This window comes from Podarcis muralis, chromosome 15 (assembly GCF_964188315.1).
Source record: "Podarcis muralis chromosome 15, rPodMur119.hap1.1, whole genome shotgun sequence".
NCBI lineage: Eukaryota > Metazoa > Chordata > Lepidosauria > Squamata > Lacertidae > Podarcis > Podarcis muralis.
Window position 1 is genome coordinate 25,344,976 of NC_135669.1, and position 15,804 is coordinate 25,360,779.

Here is a 15,804-nt window from a genome sequence, read left to right on the forward strand (position 1 = left end):
GGATTTAAGACTGGCTATTTTACTGCATTTGCACATCGGGAAGTTATAAGAGCATTTCCCAGTGGGAGTTTGCCATCTTTTTCTTGCCTTATATCAGAATCTTTTGGACTGATGGTACACAGTAGCACACACAGGCTGTGTCGGAGGCAGCACATACTGTCAGCCACACAGCTTGTCTTTCAGTTTGCCAACTGACCTGGGGAAAAAAATGCCCTGGCTTGCTCCTGTGCATGTACAGTGGTACCTCGGGTTACAGACACTTCAGGTTACAGATGCTTCAGGTTACAGACTCCACTAACCTAGAAATAGTACCTCGGGTTAAGAACTTTTCTTCAGGATGAGAACAGAAATCGTGCGGCGGCAGCAAGAGGCCCCATTAGCTAAAGTGGTACCTCAGGTTAAGAACAGTTTCAGGTTAAGAACGGACCTCCAGAACGAATTAAGTTCTTAACCTGAGGTACCACTGTACTTGCAGCTTGATCTGCAAAAATCAAGTGATGCTTTCTAAAGCATGCAAAGGCCAATATTTGCTCTGAGTCACTGCTATAGGCACAGCTATAGCACACACTTGAAAAGTTGGCAGCATTAGCCATCTTGACACAAGGTGTGTTGTCTGTGGCAGGGTCATCACAGGGCATTTCCAGGCTGTTGTTGTTTTCAGGTGGGAGTCTAACACATGCCTGCAAATTCAGGTGGCACGGCTGACGTTTACTTGGCAGTCTTGTACAACAAACCCATCATCCCACAACCCCATGACTTCTCCCCCCCCCCCTTTCAATAAGAAGAGTGTTTGAGAAATGCCCTGGAATGTATGAGATATCGCTTGCTTGGCTGTATGTCATATAACCTCTGTGGAAACGAACGAGGACCAATGTTTGACAAATAGAAATCATTGTGTAACCTCCCTGCAAACCTTATACAAACCAATCAGGATGGATATTCAGTAAACAGATAGTCTAACGAAGCTATAGTGATTTTTTTAAAAATAAGCTTTTTTGAAGCACCCCCCCAACCCACCTCCCCCCAGAGCATGTTGTTTTCTGCCACCTTTCCCACCTCCACCTTGTTTCCCGTAGCGATTACCAGCTTGGAGACAAGGCGGCAAGACTGGGGGAGGGGGGGTCATTCCTTTCCGATAACTATTTATTCACATTACCAGACACAAAAGCCCCTTTGAAGGTAGAAAAAAGGAGCACAGAATGGATGACACAAAGCGCCTTTTCTTCTTCTCCTGCTGCGGACTCATCTTGCCCTGGGCTTTCCATCGCTGCTCATCTTCCTCCCTCCCCTCCCTGCTGCATGGCGGTCTGTGCTTTTGTTTGACAAATCCTGTTATCCGAGCCCAGAGCCCAAAGCAAGGGCAGCTGATCGCCTGACCCCTCTGCATTCTCCAGCACGGAATGAAGACAGGCAATCACAACACGCCGGACAATGGGAAGGGCGGCCCAGCTTGCAGGGTGGCACCTCTTTTCCTCTCTCCCCTAGAAACCAAACATTGCAAGCTCTCTAAAGAAAGCAGTTTGGCACCTGGGGGGCAGAGACAACAGTCTGGGGTGGGGCTGTGGGAGGAGTTTAGAAGTTTGGGAGTGGAGCTCAGCACAAAAGCTGAGCCATGCTCCCCTAAAGCAGAAGCAAACAGAAGCCCAACTGGTGCAGCAGACTGTGTCAACTCACCAATCCAGCTAATATTGTCTACACAGACCGGCAGTAACCCACCTGGGTTTCAGACATGGAATCTCTCCCAATCCTACTCGAAGATGCCCAGGATTGAACCTGAGACCTTCTGCATGCAAGGGAGATGCTCAAACCACTGAGCCACGGTCGTTCCTCAAATGTATTAGTCCTGTTAGGTTGGATCAGAATGCATTTTGAGCAATAAGCTGGTCATTTCAGGTCAGTGATTCTGCCTTGGAGCTAGTCTGTCTGTCTGTCTGTCTGTCTGTCTATTTATCTATCCATTTGCCATGCATGGGGGCTCTCCCTCCGTCCCTCCCTCCCTCCCTCTCTCCCATCCTCACAACATTGCTGTGAGGCAGGTTAGCCTGAGAGTTGATGACCTGGCAAAGTGAGCGTTTGGACTCTGGTGGTCTCCTAGTTCCCAGCTCAAATCTCTAACCACTGCACCATGCTAGCTCTCCTCTAGAAATTCTGGAAAAGGTCCCCTGTAGGAAAGCAGTTTGCTCTCAAGAGGATGCAATTTAGACACCTGGCCTCAATACATTCTTCCCTTCCTGGTGAGTTTGATTCATGCACCGAAATTACAGATGGGCATGATCCCAGGGCTCATGTGCCTCTTCCTCTTGTCCTGTGTAGCTCATAATTGCTGTTAAAATTGCCCCTGATGCTGCTGATGTGCTGATAATGCCATTGCTGCAGTCAATTTGAAGCACAATCTGCATAGGCAACAAGGCCACAGAATCCTTCAACCACTGTTTGCAGGGGAGGAGGGACTTCCATGAGAAATGGACAGGTGACACTCGGTTCTCAGGTATTTGAAAACATGAACCTAATAATTCCCCTTTTTGGATCAGATCCGTGTCTATGTGGCCCTGCAATCTATCAATTTATTTTCCTCTCTCTCTCTCTCTCTCTCTCTCTCTCTCTCTCTCTCTCTCTGTGTGTGTGTGTGTGTGTGTCTAGAAGATCTCAAGCAGAACATAAAAAGGTGGACTTACCTTGTTATTCCTACCATCCCACCCCAGACAACTGGTAATCAAAGATATACTGGCTCTGTACATGGAGGTTTTCTAAGCGATCTCCTGCAGCCCAGAAGCAGCAATAAGCTGGGATAAACCACCATGCATTGATTTCCTCCCCATAAATATGTGCTTGTGCAAGCTGTGGCTTGAATAGTTTTAATTTAAACTAAGGGTGGCTCACTGTGATCGTGTTTCAGAGCTGCCGATCTGTACGGTTGCCATCTGGATAGGCAATTTTAAATTTGCATACCTTTAATTGAACATACACAAAGGCAAACAACCCCTCCCCTCCCCACAAAACACCCTCAAGAACTTCAAAGTTGTGGCAATATTAGTTTTCATCCACACACACCTAAACAGAAGGAACACACACACCAATACCCTACAGGTGCCAGGAAAGCATATATAGCCTCTTACGACGCGTGGGAAGAGTGACAAATGCGAAGGACATCTTTATTACTATTTATTGTGTTTCACTATAGGGCACATGGTTTCCCACCTCTTCATTTAATTCTCACAACAGCCCTGTGAGGTAGCGCTGTCTTAGGGACAGTGACTGGCCCAATGTCAAACCCAGTAAGCTTAATGGCAGAGTGGGGATTTGAACCCTGGTTTCCCAGGTCCTAGTCTGACACTCTAACCACTACACCACGCCAGCTGTCTTTTGCACAGTGGGCTTAATTCTATAGGTACATCTCCCATTATCTTCCACTCAAGAAAGCAAGAGGCATGATCCAAGTTCAAGGTCACACTCCAGCTATGCAAGAACATTAGATGGGGATGCAAAGCAAGGCTGGGTGAGGGGCATGGCCTGGGGAGAGTCTTGAGGGCTGAATGGGGGACACAGTCACTGGCGGAGGAAGGGGGTGCGGTGGGTGTGGTCCAACCAGGGTGTCATCCCTGGGGGGGGGGAACTTTGCCATGCCACCCCCCGGGACGCTCACCTCACCCCATGGGCGGCTAGCCCTGCCCCCAGATGCCAGAATAGCTAGCTCCACCTCTGGGCACAGTTGCTCTCCAAGCCTGAGGTTTCCCCTTCCTTGGTATGGAATGAATGCTTCCTCCCGGAAAATGACCAGAGCAACGCTGGCAGGAGGCGGAGAAATATTGTCACCAACCCCTGTTGAAATGGCCCCTATTTCATTTTTTATCAGTCCTGCCATCCAATATTCCCTGGACGCTTTGTCTTTGCTTTGCATTTTATCAATATTACCGGCTGATCCTGCCATCCCCTCTCCATGGGTTTATTAATATTGCCTTCTGATCTGTGGGTAGGAGCTGTGTTTTATATTCTGGCACCATCTACAGTTCTTGCCAAGCTCGGACGCCATCTTTAATTAGATTTTTCTCTGTGACTCTGACAAACATAAACTGAACACTCTCTCCCTGCCCCCGCCCCACTCCCAATCTCTCCAGGCAAACGCTCCCTTGCTGACTTTAGTATTCCAGTGCCATCACTAAACAGAGTTGGACCTAATTCCTCTGGTTCAAGTTGCTCCGTGGATGAATCATACAACACAGTTCAGGATTTTTGCGGGGGAGGGTGGGGGCATGGAAATGATGGGGGAATGGTCACATCTTAAAACAAAGGATCTAAATACCATAGTATTTTGGCAAAGGAGCACAGCTCAGTGGTAGAGCACCTGCCTTGCATTCAGAGGGCTGCAGGTTCAGTCCCAAGAGCATCTCCACGTAGGGCTGGGAATGTCCCCATCCCTGAAACTCTGGCGAGCCAGTGCTTGTTGGTGTAGACAAGGGATGGGCGGGGGGAGCCTTTTCTGTCCCAAGTGACAGCTCAGCCCTGGAGGGCCAAATTTGATAGGTGGGCAGTTACATCGGGTGACACTGAGCTTTGAAGCCCTAACTATTGGAACTTTAAGACACAGCAAAAGGGCTGTTTGAAAGCCCTTTTGCACACAGCCCAGCACTGCTCTCTGAACCTCCCAAACCCTGAGTGGTGCAAGGCTGCTTACAAAAGGACTTTCAAAAACCCCCACACCACCTGGCAGAGGAACAGGTGCTACAGCCAAAGTGAGGAGCCTTGGATCCTTCACTCACCAGCTGATGAATGGAGGAAACAATCTTGCTGGCTGCAGGAAGTGTGCTGGTGAAGCAGCCCTAAGAAGGATTGAACTCTGTCTCCCTGCTCATCACCCAGTGGTGTCAGCAGATGGACAGGTGGGCATGGTTTGGGGAAAAAGGCCCAGTGGGCCACCTTAGACTTCCTGGCCACCTTAGACTTCCTGGTGGGCCAAGGTTGGCCCACAGGCTAGAGATACACCACTAATGGTGCAGACAGTACTGATCTAGATGGACCAGAGAGCCCGACTAAAGCAGCTTTTAAAGTTTCTATGACAGGATTGACTGTGGGCACAGATGTGATTAATGCAGAATGTGAACTTGTCCTCTTTGGGTCAACAATGCAGCTGGCCAATTAGAAAGAAATATTCTGGCTCAGCCTTGCCCACCCTAGTGCCCTCCAGACATTGCTGGAGGCAGCTGCCATCATCCTGACCACTGACGATGCTGCCTGTGGCTGATGGAGCAGGGCTGATGAAGGGTGTGGGCTGGGAAGTGCCCCAAGAGCAAGATAGGGAGACTTGGAGGGCCACATTTGGCCCCTGTGTCTGAGGTGCCCACTGTGACGGAAAAGTTTGTTTTCTGAGCAGGTTGAGTCATTCCCCTCCCCCCCCTCCCCCAGCAAACAGTTGATTAGCAATAGCTCCTGATCAGCCATAATTCCAAGGGAGGCAGTTGGAGTGGAGTGAGGAGTGTGTGAGAGGGATTCAGTCTGTGAGTTTGATTCGATCAGGAGAGTTTGTTCTGACAGGTGGTAGAGCTGAGGAGAGCCGAGAACTCTCAGTATATGCTCTAAGGTTCTGAATCGCAGAAACCTGTTAAAATAGAAAAGACACAGTCCCACATGGTGTTTATAGGAAAAAAGGAAAGAGTATTTGTCAGGGGCTCAGGAGCAGAGGCGCAGGGGAGAGAGGAAATGGAGAGCGAAGGGGAAGAATCTGAGGGCAGCGGAGGGCAGAATGACAGTGACCCGAGAGATTCCATAAGCCTCTCCAGTGAATCAGAAGATTCCCAGAAGGGGGCGCCGATGGCCAGGGCAAGGGGGGTCCCAGGGGGGACACACCAGAAGCAGGGGGCCAGCGGAGACTCCCAAAGCAGTAGCTGGAAATCAGGGCCAGCTTCCCCACCAGAGCGTAGTGGGGGGGAAGAGCCCCATAGGTCAGAGTCAGCGTCTCCTCCGGCAAGCAGGGAGGAGGAGTCAAGCCCAGCTGGCATCCCCGAAGAGGAAAGCAGCGACAGGAGCAGTATAACGGTCAGAAGGAAGGTGGCAGGCTGGGCGCGCGCGCCAAGTTCAAATGTACAGGCGCGCGGGACAGCAGAAAACACGGATTGGGAACCAGGTCCTAAAGCTCGCCGGAGGGAGGGGGAAGACTCAGGGGATTCAGTGTCAGAAGAGTCTAGGAAGGGCAGGACCTCGGCGGACAAGCGGACCCAGAGGAGGAGGGAGCAGAGGAAGAGGTGGAGCAAGGCTAGGGTCTTAAACTGGTGTCTGGGGGGAGGAGACTCAGACGGAGCTTCGGCGGTCTAGGGTTTAAGACGTAGAGCTGCGCGCCGTGGCTGTAAATGAGAAACTGAACTTCAATAAAAACTATTTAATATAACAACGGACTGGCGTTGGTCCTCTGTGAGCTGGGACCAGGGGCAGCTCTGACAGTATTCCTCAGAGGGAATACTCTGACAGGAACAGGCAGTAGTGATTCCGAGGCCAAGGAGGATTTGGGGGTCTGTAAGGGAAACAGTCCAGTTAAAACCCTAAGTTCCTGAACTGTGTGTGGAGAACTCTGATCTATGAAAGTTGTGTAAAAGAAAGTAACTTCAAGCCTGAACAGCATACAGCCTATAGCTTGAGACAGTATACATTTTAATAAAAAGCAACAGCACTGTGCCGTGAATAACCTCACGGTTTGTTACATTTCTGTGGAAGAAAGAAGAACCAAAACTCCTTGTTTACATCTGTTGTAATAAAGTTTGTTTGCAACCTGTTTCCCCAAAAGAAAAACCCACTGTCGCTCATGATTCATTCTCCATTGGGGGAAATCACCTGAGGGAAGGGAAATTGAGGCCTGGCACAGGGAGAGAGAGAGCCATTGAATCATTGCACCCACTCTAGCTTTAAATAAAAGATGCCATATGATGGGGTCAGTAATTGCCTGTCAGGGACCAGGCAGAGGAGGAATGGTGGAGACCGCCTCTCCATCCTGACCCTCCCAGTGAGGAGGAGGAGGAAGACAGTATAGATTTGCAACAGTGGTTTGCGGGAGGTCACAGCTCAGAGGCAGATGAGGGGGAAAGTTGGGAAATAATGGGAGAGGAGGAGCAGTAACTGGCTGACATGTTGTCATTAGAAAGCATTCCAGACCCTCCATTTCCCAGAACTTGGTGAGCCTTAAAAGTAGGAGAGCAAAGAGCTGAAAGACAGAGGGCACATAGCCATACCCGTAGAAGTGTGGAATGAAGAAGTGGGAGAGATGGGGGATGGAGATTCACTCGGGACAATGCCATTATCCAATAAGCTGGGTTCTGTAGCCTCTCTCTGCGAAGATTGAAATAAAGAAGGACTGTAAGAAACTTTTCCTTGTCTTTAGACTTTCCTGGGCAACCAGCCGGGAGCCGCTGACAGCATCCTGACACTGCCCCAATGGTGGCGGCGGCACAGTATCTGCCTCCACCCTGGCTAAGGCCCTGAATATGGAAGCAAAGGTTCTGCAATGGTGCAGGTTCATAGCTGACCAATGCAGCCCTGCCTTGTAAATGTAAGGGCCTAAGGCTCCAAGACAGGAGGAAAAGCTATACCACCCATGATCTTGAGATTAAGAGTCTCATGCACTATCGACTGAGCTATCCCAGACCTCGCTCAAGGCAGGGCACTTCCAGGAGGACAAGGGCTCATGTCAGTCAAGATCATGCAGTAACTAAGGTATATTTCCCCACCACCTGTAAAACACCTTTAGGCACGAATGAAGTGCCATGCTGTCAACCACGGAGCAATAAAAGCCATTCCCAATGAATCTTAAGAAATGTATTTAAAGATTGGTAAATGCATTCATCCAAAATGATCCAGCTTTTCCTAATTTGGTTAAGAAGTACTTGGGTTCGTTTTTTCCTCCTCCCTCCCAAACCATTTTCCTTTGATCTCGTGTCTTTTAGATTGGAAGCCGGAGGACAGTGGTCATGTTATTACTGATCTTTGCAAGCTGCTCTGGGAAGCTCCTTTGGCTGAAGAGGAGAAGACTTTAACTAATTAAATCTTTGGGGGCTTCAACAGAAACTGCGCTCAGCTTGGCTTGGCTCAAACTTTGAGGGTAACTGCACTGGCAGTTGGAAGACCTGCTGGCTCTGTCAGAAGGGAGCATGAAGATGAGGGTTTGTAGATTTTTCACATCCAATAGAAGGAAAATGTTGGGTCCCCCCTCAAGTTTGCCGCTTCCTTCAAGCATGAAGGAAGGGAATTCTTCTTCTCATATCCCTCAAATCTTTTGCCAGAGTCTGAGATTAAAATTTCATGTATTGATTTATTTAAGATGATTGCACACTGCTTTTCTTAAGCTCAGAGTGGTTTACATGAGAATAGAACAATATTTAAAATCACATAAAATATTAAAAAAAGCTCAATAATGATTCGGATTTTACAAACTCTGTTAAGAAACACCCACCCTTCTAGAATCCCAATATGGGCTGCATGGAAAAAACCAGCCGGTTGTGGGAAAAAAAGGGGGGGGGCATGATTGTCTGGCTGGAGCATTTCACACTGCAACATTTTGTTACAGGTTCCAATTCTTCATGTGTTGTTCATATGCTCATTCATGGGAAGCGGCTGGCCTCAGTGAGATGTTGGCTGAGTGGCACAACCTGGACAAAATGTGTCCAAACTCTAATCTTGTGTGTGGGTGTTTCACATGAAGAAGGGGTGCCCATAATCAAACATTAGTCGGGCTGGTTGATTTCAGGATGCACACCCAGTGCCTATACCCAAACCTGCTGACATCTGCAATTGATAAAGTTGTGGCCTGTTTAAATCCCAGTACTGCTGTCCTGTGTTTTATTGCAACTAATATGATGTTCAGCCCTCACCTTGCCTGCAGCTTCACCAGGTCTGGACCTGCAAGTCCAGAATTAATTTGAGAAAATTAACTAAATTAAACTGGAATTCAAAAGGAGTGGAAGGCAGGACAGAGGTCTTCTGCAGATACCCTTTTTTTATTGGGCACTTGTGAAGATCTGTGCTCATGAAGGTATACCTCATCCCACTTCCGATGCTGCTTACATCTACAAAAAGTGTTAGGATGGACATGCAGTTCTATTTTCCATCTGTGTCCTGTAACAGCCTGCTGAAATCTTTGTAGCTTTTTAATGCCACAAACGTACCAATTTATTTTTTTGTAAAAGAACAAAGCGAGACTCCCTCCGGATCACAATCTTGTGGAAATGTTGGGGAAGCGTCACACTGCAACCAAAAATGGGGAATGATTATGTGGATGGTCCTTTTCAATCTGCTCCTAGCATGCTATTAACGGGTCAATGACATGTAGGACAACACAAACAAACAAACAAACAAACAAACAAACCCATCAGTCTGGAGGGCCTCACAGCAAACCAAAGACATAAGAACTGAAAAAGATCCAGGCCTGCAACAGATCCAGCCAATGCCATCTTGCTGTAAAATGCAGGTATGTGACGAAAGACTTAACAGGTGGAGGAGCTTAGATCACGACCCAGCTAGGGCTGAGAACATTTTAATCCACTCCTATGTCACACGCACAGGCATTTATTTCAGCAAGAGAATAAAATGCGTCTCTTATTTGCTTTAATTCACTTAGCTTGATTGCCTAATGAAGCCCAAATTCATTTTATTGGTTCATCTCAACTTTGGTTTATTTCATTAAACTTTGTTTTAAAGAACCTCTCATTTGCTTTATCAGAGCAAAAGAAACAAACCTAATCAAGAAGATTTCAGCTTGGTTAAACAAGCGGCTCAACAAATTATAAGGTTTTACTTCAGTACAGGGGGTGGGGGGAATGATTTATCCTGCCACCATTCCACAAAATGTGGGAGAAGCACCAGAACAACTTTTGGAGTGTGTGAATTCACCAGGCACAAAGCAAAGAAGAATATGAGAAAGGGCCCATCTGCTGAATGGGCACAAAGGCACCACTTTCTCCCAATAGCCAACCAGATTCCCTGATGGAAAGCTCACAAGCAGGATGTGACTGCCATAGCACTCTCCCCAGTTGTGAATCCTGACAACTGGTATTTCAGAGGCATAAAACAGTGGAGGCAGAACACAGCCACCATGCTAAACAACCATTGATGATCTTATCCTTCATTACAGATGTAAGGAGGTCATTCTGACTTGCATTTGTCACAACTAACACTGTTTGCATTCCACTGCAGGTCACTTTCTGCCAAACATCACGTTATTTGTCTCGCTGCCTGCTATTAAATGTAAATTGCATATGCTATGTAACTATATACATAACTTATGTAGCTTGCATTTGTCACAATTTAAAGGAAACATCACAGCAATGTAAAAAAAATATGTTTGTGGACTTAAAAAAAAAGCAACCCAGCAACAAATACCGATTGCATTCTTTACAGTTCTGGGAAGTGGGCATGTGAGAAAGACCTCTGTTGCTGATCTTGAGAGTGCAAGCTGGTTAATAAGGGTGAAAGTGATAGTCCAGTCATCTCAGGCCCAAACCACTTAAGACTTTTGAAGTATAAATTCTGCACTTTAAATCGGAGCCAGCTACTGGTTACCCCCCATTCCTCTGCAGTGCAAAAACTCAGCACAAATTCCAAATCCCAGACATTGGCTTCCAGCCATGTCTCAGCATCATGTAGATCAGTGTTCCTCAAATCAGGGTCCCCATATGTTGTTGGACAACGAATCCCATCATCACTGATGGCTGGCTAAGCTGGCTGTGGATGATGGGAGTTGTAGTCCAACAACTTCTGGGAACTCAAGGCTGAGGAACACGGCTAAATAATTTTTAAGAAGTATTTTTGTTCTTGGTAATGTCTCATCAGGCAATATTCTCCTGTAGGATGACAATGATGGATATATTTGTATATATATCAAAGTTGTGAATATCCACGTACCCAACCGAGCCACAAAAGTATTTCTTCATAGCACTCTCAGGAAGTAAACCCCTCCCCACAGACTTACTCCTTTGCCACCTCTCTGAACCTGAGCAAAACCCGGCCAACTCTTTAAGCAAGGCTTTAGTCTGACTTTAAATTGACTTTTCTTTCCTAAGCCCTGCGAGGGTTTTCTGAGGCTCACAGTCTTCGTTGGGGCTTTTAGGAGTCTTTAGTGGCTTAAGACAAAACTACGTTGGCCCTAATCTCTCGCAAAATGCACAAGGCATTTCCTACCCACCCCATTTTGTTCCCTCAAGCTTTTAGCCTAAGGTTTTCCTTTCCAGTTGTGTTTGTGTCAGAAATATATATATATATGCCTCAAGAAATCCACCCTTTTAAAATACCAAAATCCTTGGCTAAGAAGCCTGTGTGTGGCAAGATGGGAAAAGGCTTATCGTATTATGGAATCCAAGTGCCCTTTTGCAGCAAAGGCGACAAAGAATCGATGGGCTGGTTTATACAGTTAGCAAAGTCAGCAGTGAAACTTTCTCCAGGATTCTACCACTCCAGGCTTCGGTGGGGGTGGGGCTCTTCCTTCCTCAAAGTGGCAGAGAGGCGAGACAGGTAACCTGACAGAAATACATGTGCTCTTTTTCTAAGCCCATATACACCACCACCACCACTGAGTCTGCAACAAAGTCCGAGGAAGAACTTTATCACTTAATTATACTGATCCCATGAACTGGCTTACATCCTGGTTCTATGTTTATTTACTTACCCACCAGGGTTGGTTCTGCTGTTGGGGAGGGTGAGGCAGCTGCCTTAGGTGGCACATGCTGGGGATTGGGGAGGTAGAGGAGAGGTGTTGGAGGATGGGGCTGCAGAGGCCATGTGGCTTGTGACTGCCACATAGCCTGCCTTGCACCACCCAAGCTATCCAACATCCTTCTGGTGCTGTAATTTTTAAGAAGGATTCTAACTGCCAGCCCACTTGGTTTCTGCCTGTGGGACTGAAGAGGTACCATTTTGCCTTTTGTTTTACAAAGCCAAATGCCTCGTGCTGACCCAGAGGAAGGCTTCTTTGCAGATATTAATATCGCGCAGCTTAAAATAATTGGATGCATAAAAACTGATTCCTCTTGAAAATAAAAATTGTCCAGACCCGTATTTTTTATTGAAAGCTTGACTAACCAGAACTTCTTCAAAACAGGTACAAAACAATCAACAATGCATCCAGAAAGTGGCACAAAGCAAATGCACATTCAAGCATAAGTTCTTCTTCTTCTTAAATACATAACATAATTATGATCAGAGTAAAAATCAAAGCTCTGTCTCTCCCAAAGCCAGCATTCCCGGTGAAGGCTATTTGTTCCTGGAGAGGCATCATGATTACATCCTTCTCTTGCTGTGCTTGGGAACAAAAGACAAAGGCAACTCCCTTTCAAAATGGAGATTTGCAGTTGAATACCTTAATCATGTGATCTAAGCTTAAACACTCATGTGAGAGCTAGCAGAGAACTTCAATAATTAATTATCAACCTGTCAGAGCTTCAGTATAGCCTGATGGAAGTTTCCTAAGTTCAACCCTCAGCAGTATATATATATATATATATATGCTTTCGTAGATTTTCACGGGTACAGGAATGCAGGTTTTGGTGTCCTCGGGTATCTTCCCGTGTAAAAGTTGGGGTGTCTAGGCGACGTTTCGACGAGGTCTCACTCGTCATCTTCAGGCTGGTGCTTTCGGCTTCTTGTTACTGGAACAGAGCAGGATCTCAGTGTTTGAGTTCCTATAAATACTGTTGAGGAGGTGTGTTGTATAGCCTCCAATGTTATGGGCAGAGAGGAAGTTCCCAGGCTAGTGTGCCTTTTCTTCTTTTGTTCCTTAATTACTTGAGGGATATCTTGAGTGATTTCTTGAGTGATATCCTGAGTACCACTTAGGTGGGTCATTAGGTGTGGATTAGTTGCTAAAGCCTTTGTGTCTTGACCTCTTGAACTTTGTGAAGAGTTTTTCTGAGAAGATGGGTGTACTACATTTAGTTGTGCTCTGGCTTGGCTTCGTGTATAGGGGCGAGCTGTGGTTTTGTGGCCTGTGCCAGCCAGATCTGTGTAGGGATTGCAGGGGGGTGCAGCATCCGGAGGTGCCACCATGGTTTGGCTACTGGATGGTGTCTGTAATTTATCTGTGGAGAGGGTCTGGGTTTGGGTCTGGTGTGGTTGATTGGTGATGGCGTTCTGTGTGCCTCTGGATCTGGTGTCAGTTTTTGTGGGGAGGGCTAATTTCCAGATGTCACAACATGAACAAGCTTGACGACACATCCCGCTTGCCAGACATCTGGAAATTAGCCCTCCCCACAAAAACTGACACCAGATCCAGAGGCACACAGAACGCCATCACCAATCAACCACACCAGACCCAAACCCAGACCCTCTCCACAGATAAATTACAGACACCATCCAGTAGCCAAACCATGGTGGCACCTCCGGATGCTACACCCCCCTGCAATCCCTACACAGATCTGGCTGGCACAGGCCACAAAACCACAGCTCGCCCCTATACACGAAGCCAAGCCAGAGCACAACTAAATGTAGTACACCCATCTTCTCAGAAAAACTCTTCACAAAGTTCAAGAGGTCAAGACACAAAGGCTTTAGCAACTAATCCACACCTAATGACCCACCTAAGTGGTACTCAGGATATCACTCAAGAAATCACTCAAGATATCCCTCAAGCAATTAAGGAACAAAAGAAGAAAAGGCACACTAGCCTGGGAACTTCCTCTCTGCCCAGAACATAGGAGGCCACACCTCCTCAACAGTATTTATAGGAACTCAAACACTGAGATCCTGCTCTGTTCCAGTAACAAGAAGCCGAAAGCACCAGCCTGAAGATGACGAGTGAGACCTCGTCGAAACGTCGCCTAGACACCCCAACTTTTACACGGGAAGATACCCGAGGACACCAAAACCTGCATATATATATATATATATATATATATATATATATATATATATATATGGTAAAGGTAAGGTAAAGGACCCCTGGACAGTTAAGTCCAGTCAAAGGTGACTATGGGTTGTGGCGCTCATCTCGCTTTTCAGACAGTGTGTGTGTGTATGTGTGTGTGTTTTCCATTTCAGTGTGCAATTAAATAATTTAACATGGTCTACCTGTAATGCACAAGTAGTATCACACCACTTTTAAAAAAATCATGTTACCCCCCCCCCTGCAAAGTACATACTCTCGAACATTTCTCCGATGAAAATAGGCACGTCCTATTCCATAATTATAATTTGATTATTCATACCCCACACATCTTATTGGGTTGTCCCAGCCACTCTGGGAAGCTTCCAACTTAGATAAAATAATAATAAAACATTAAACTTTTTTTTTTAAAAAAAACATTCCCTGTACAGCAGGGATGTCCAATAGGTTCACTGTGATCGACAGGTCGACCCCCGGTTGTTAGAAGTCGATCATGGTCAATCATGGTCTCATTTACATCTGTGGGAGAAAAGGAGAATTTGGCGCCACCCCCGCCCTCTTTCCTTTATCCACGCAGGATTTCAAGAACGGAATTAGGAGTTTCCGCTGGCGGGTTGGCTTATTGTTTATCGTTTTATGTTGCTGCTCCCCCCAAAATCGGCATAATTTTTTGCTGACCTGCACCCCCCAAAAAAAGATTGACAATTTTGACTTTCCTCCCTAAAAAAAAGCTCAACAAACCCCCCCCCCCCAAATGGGTAGATCACTGCCAGCTTTTTTTTCTGTGAGTAGATTGCAGTCTCTTGGAAGTTGGATGTCCCTGCTATACAGGATTGCCTTCAGAAGGCTCAGGGATCGGATAACTCCATACCCTCCAACATGTCTCCAACAAAAATAGGGACATCCTAAGAAAAACTGGCACATTCCGGGATCAAATCAGAAACCGGGACGGCTTCTCTAAATCAGGGACATCCCTGGAAAATAGGGACACTTGGAGGGTAAGGAAATATCTTAGGAACTGAAATTGACATATTTGCCCATCTCTACTCTGGACACCGGCTGCTGGGGAGGGATTCCTGTTGCAACTCAGGTCATGCTTCAGGACTTCCCATAATCATTTGGTTGACTACTATGAGAACAGGAGGCTGGACTAGATGAGTCTCCAGCCTGGTGCAGCAGGGCTCATCTTATGGTTGTCGCTTTGCCATTATTCTGGGGCATTGTCATTATATGCCTAACTGGCAGAATTCTCAAGGCTGTCCCTTTGCCGTGCCCCCATCTCTACTAGGCTCAGGGCAGCTTCTCCCTATTTAACTGTTGCCATTTGCAGTGGCAAGCCTTTCCTATCTGTGTAGCCCCTTAGCAGCTGTCGAGAACCTGAAGTGGCCTCCTCTATGGAAAATAAGGACGGAGCTCTGTATCCCTTGAATGTGCAGGTAACTGAATCTGACCCAACATGGCAGACTCTGCAAGCAGAAACTTGTAGGCGAGGTTGGATTAAAAAAAAAAAATTAATGAGGGAGAGGAAGCTAGCAGAAGAGATGGTAATTGCAATGGATTGTGTCTCATCTGATTATGGTAATAGTCTGTTAGGCTTTAAAAGTGGAAACTGTGGCCTCTCGTACGGGTGAAAGATGAACCTTGCAATCCTGCAAGGCAGACCGGCTGGCCCAGAAGCTAAAGCATCGTCTTGTTCATTATGAATCATAATGAATAATTAACTTAATTCATTACCAGAAGATGAGAAGACGGGCCATTAGCGTATCCTCTTGGGAAAAAAAGAAAAGACAAGACAAAAGGGCGAGTCTATCAATTGGTCAATCACGACTGATAAAAATAAAACCTTCAAGCTCTGACACAGAGCTTGGGTGATGAGCACAGCAATAGATGACAGAAGGCCCACCAGATGTGGTGGGATTACAGAATGGATGCTGCGGAATGCCCTCCCTGGTGAG

At 46.7% G+C, this 15,804-nt stretch overlaps 1 long non-coding RNA gene across 1 annotated transcript; it reads left to right on the plus strand.

Moving 5' to 3' along the window:
- The first annotated feature begins 1,290 nt into the window (after positions 1-1,290).
- On the plus strand, positions 1,291-8,799 carry LOC114585655 (uncharacterized). Its single transcript, XR_013390874.1, has 2 exons — positions 1,291-1,893; positions 7,926-8,799. It is a non-coding gene; the product is annotated as an uncharacterized LOC114585655 (long non-coding RNA).
- The last annotated feature ends 7,005 nt before the right edge of the window (positions 8,800-15,804 follow it).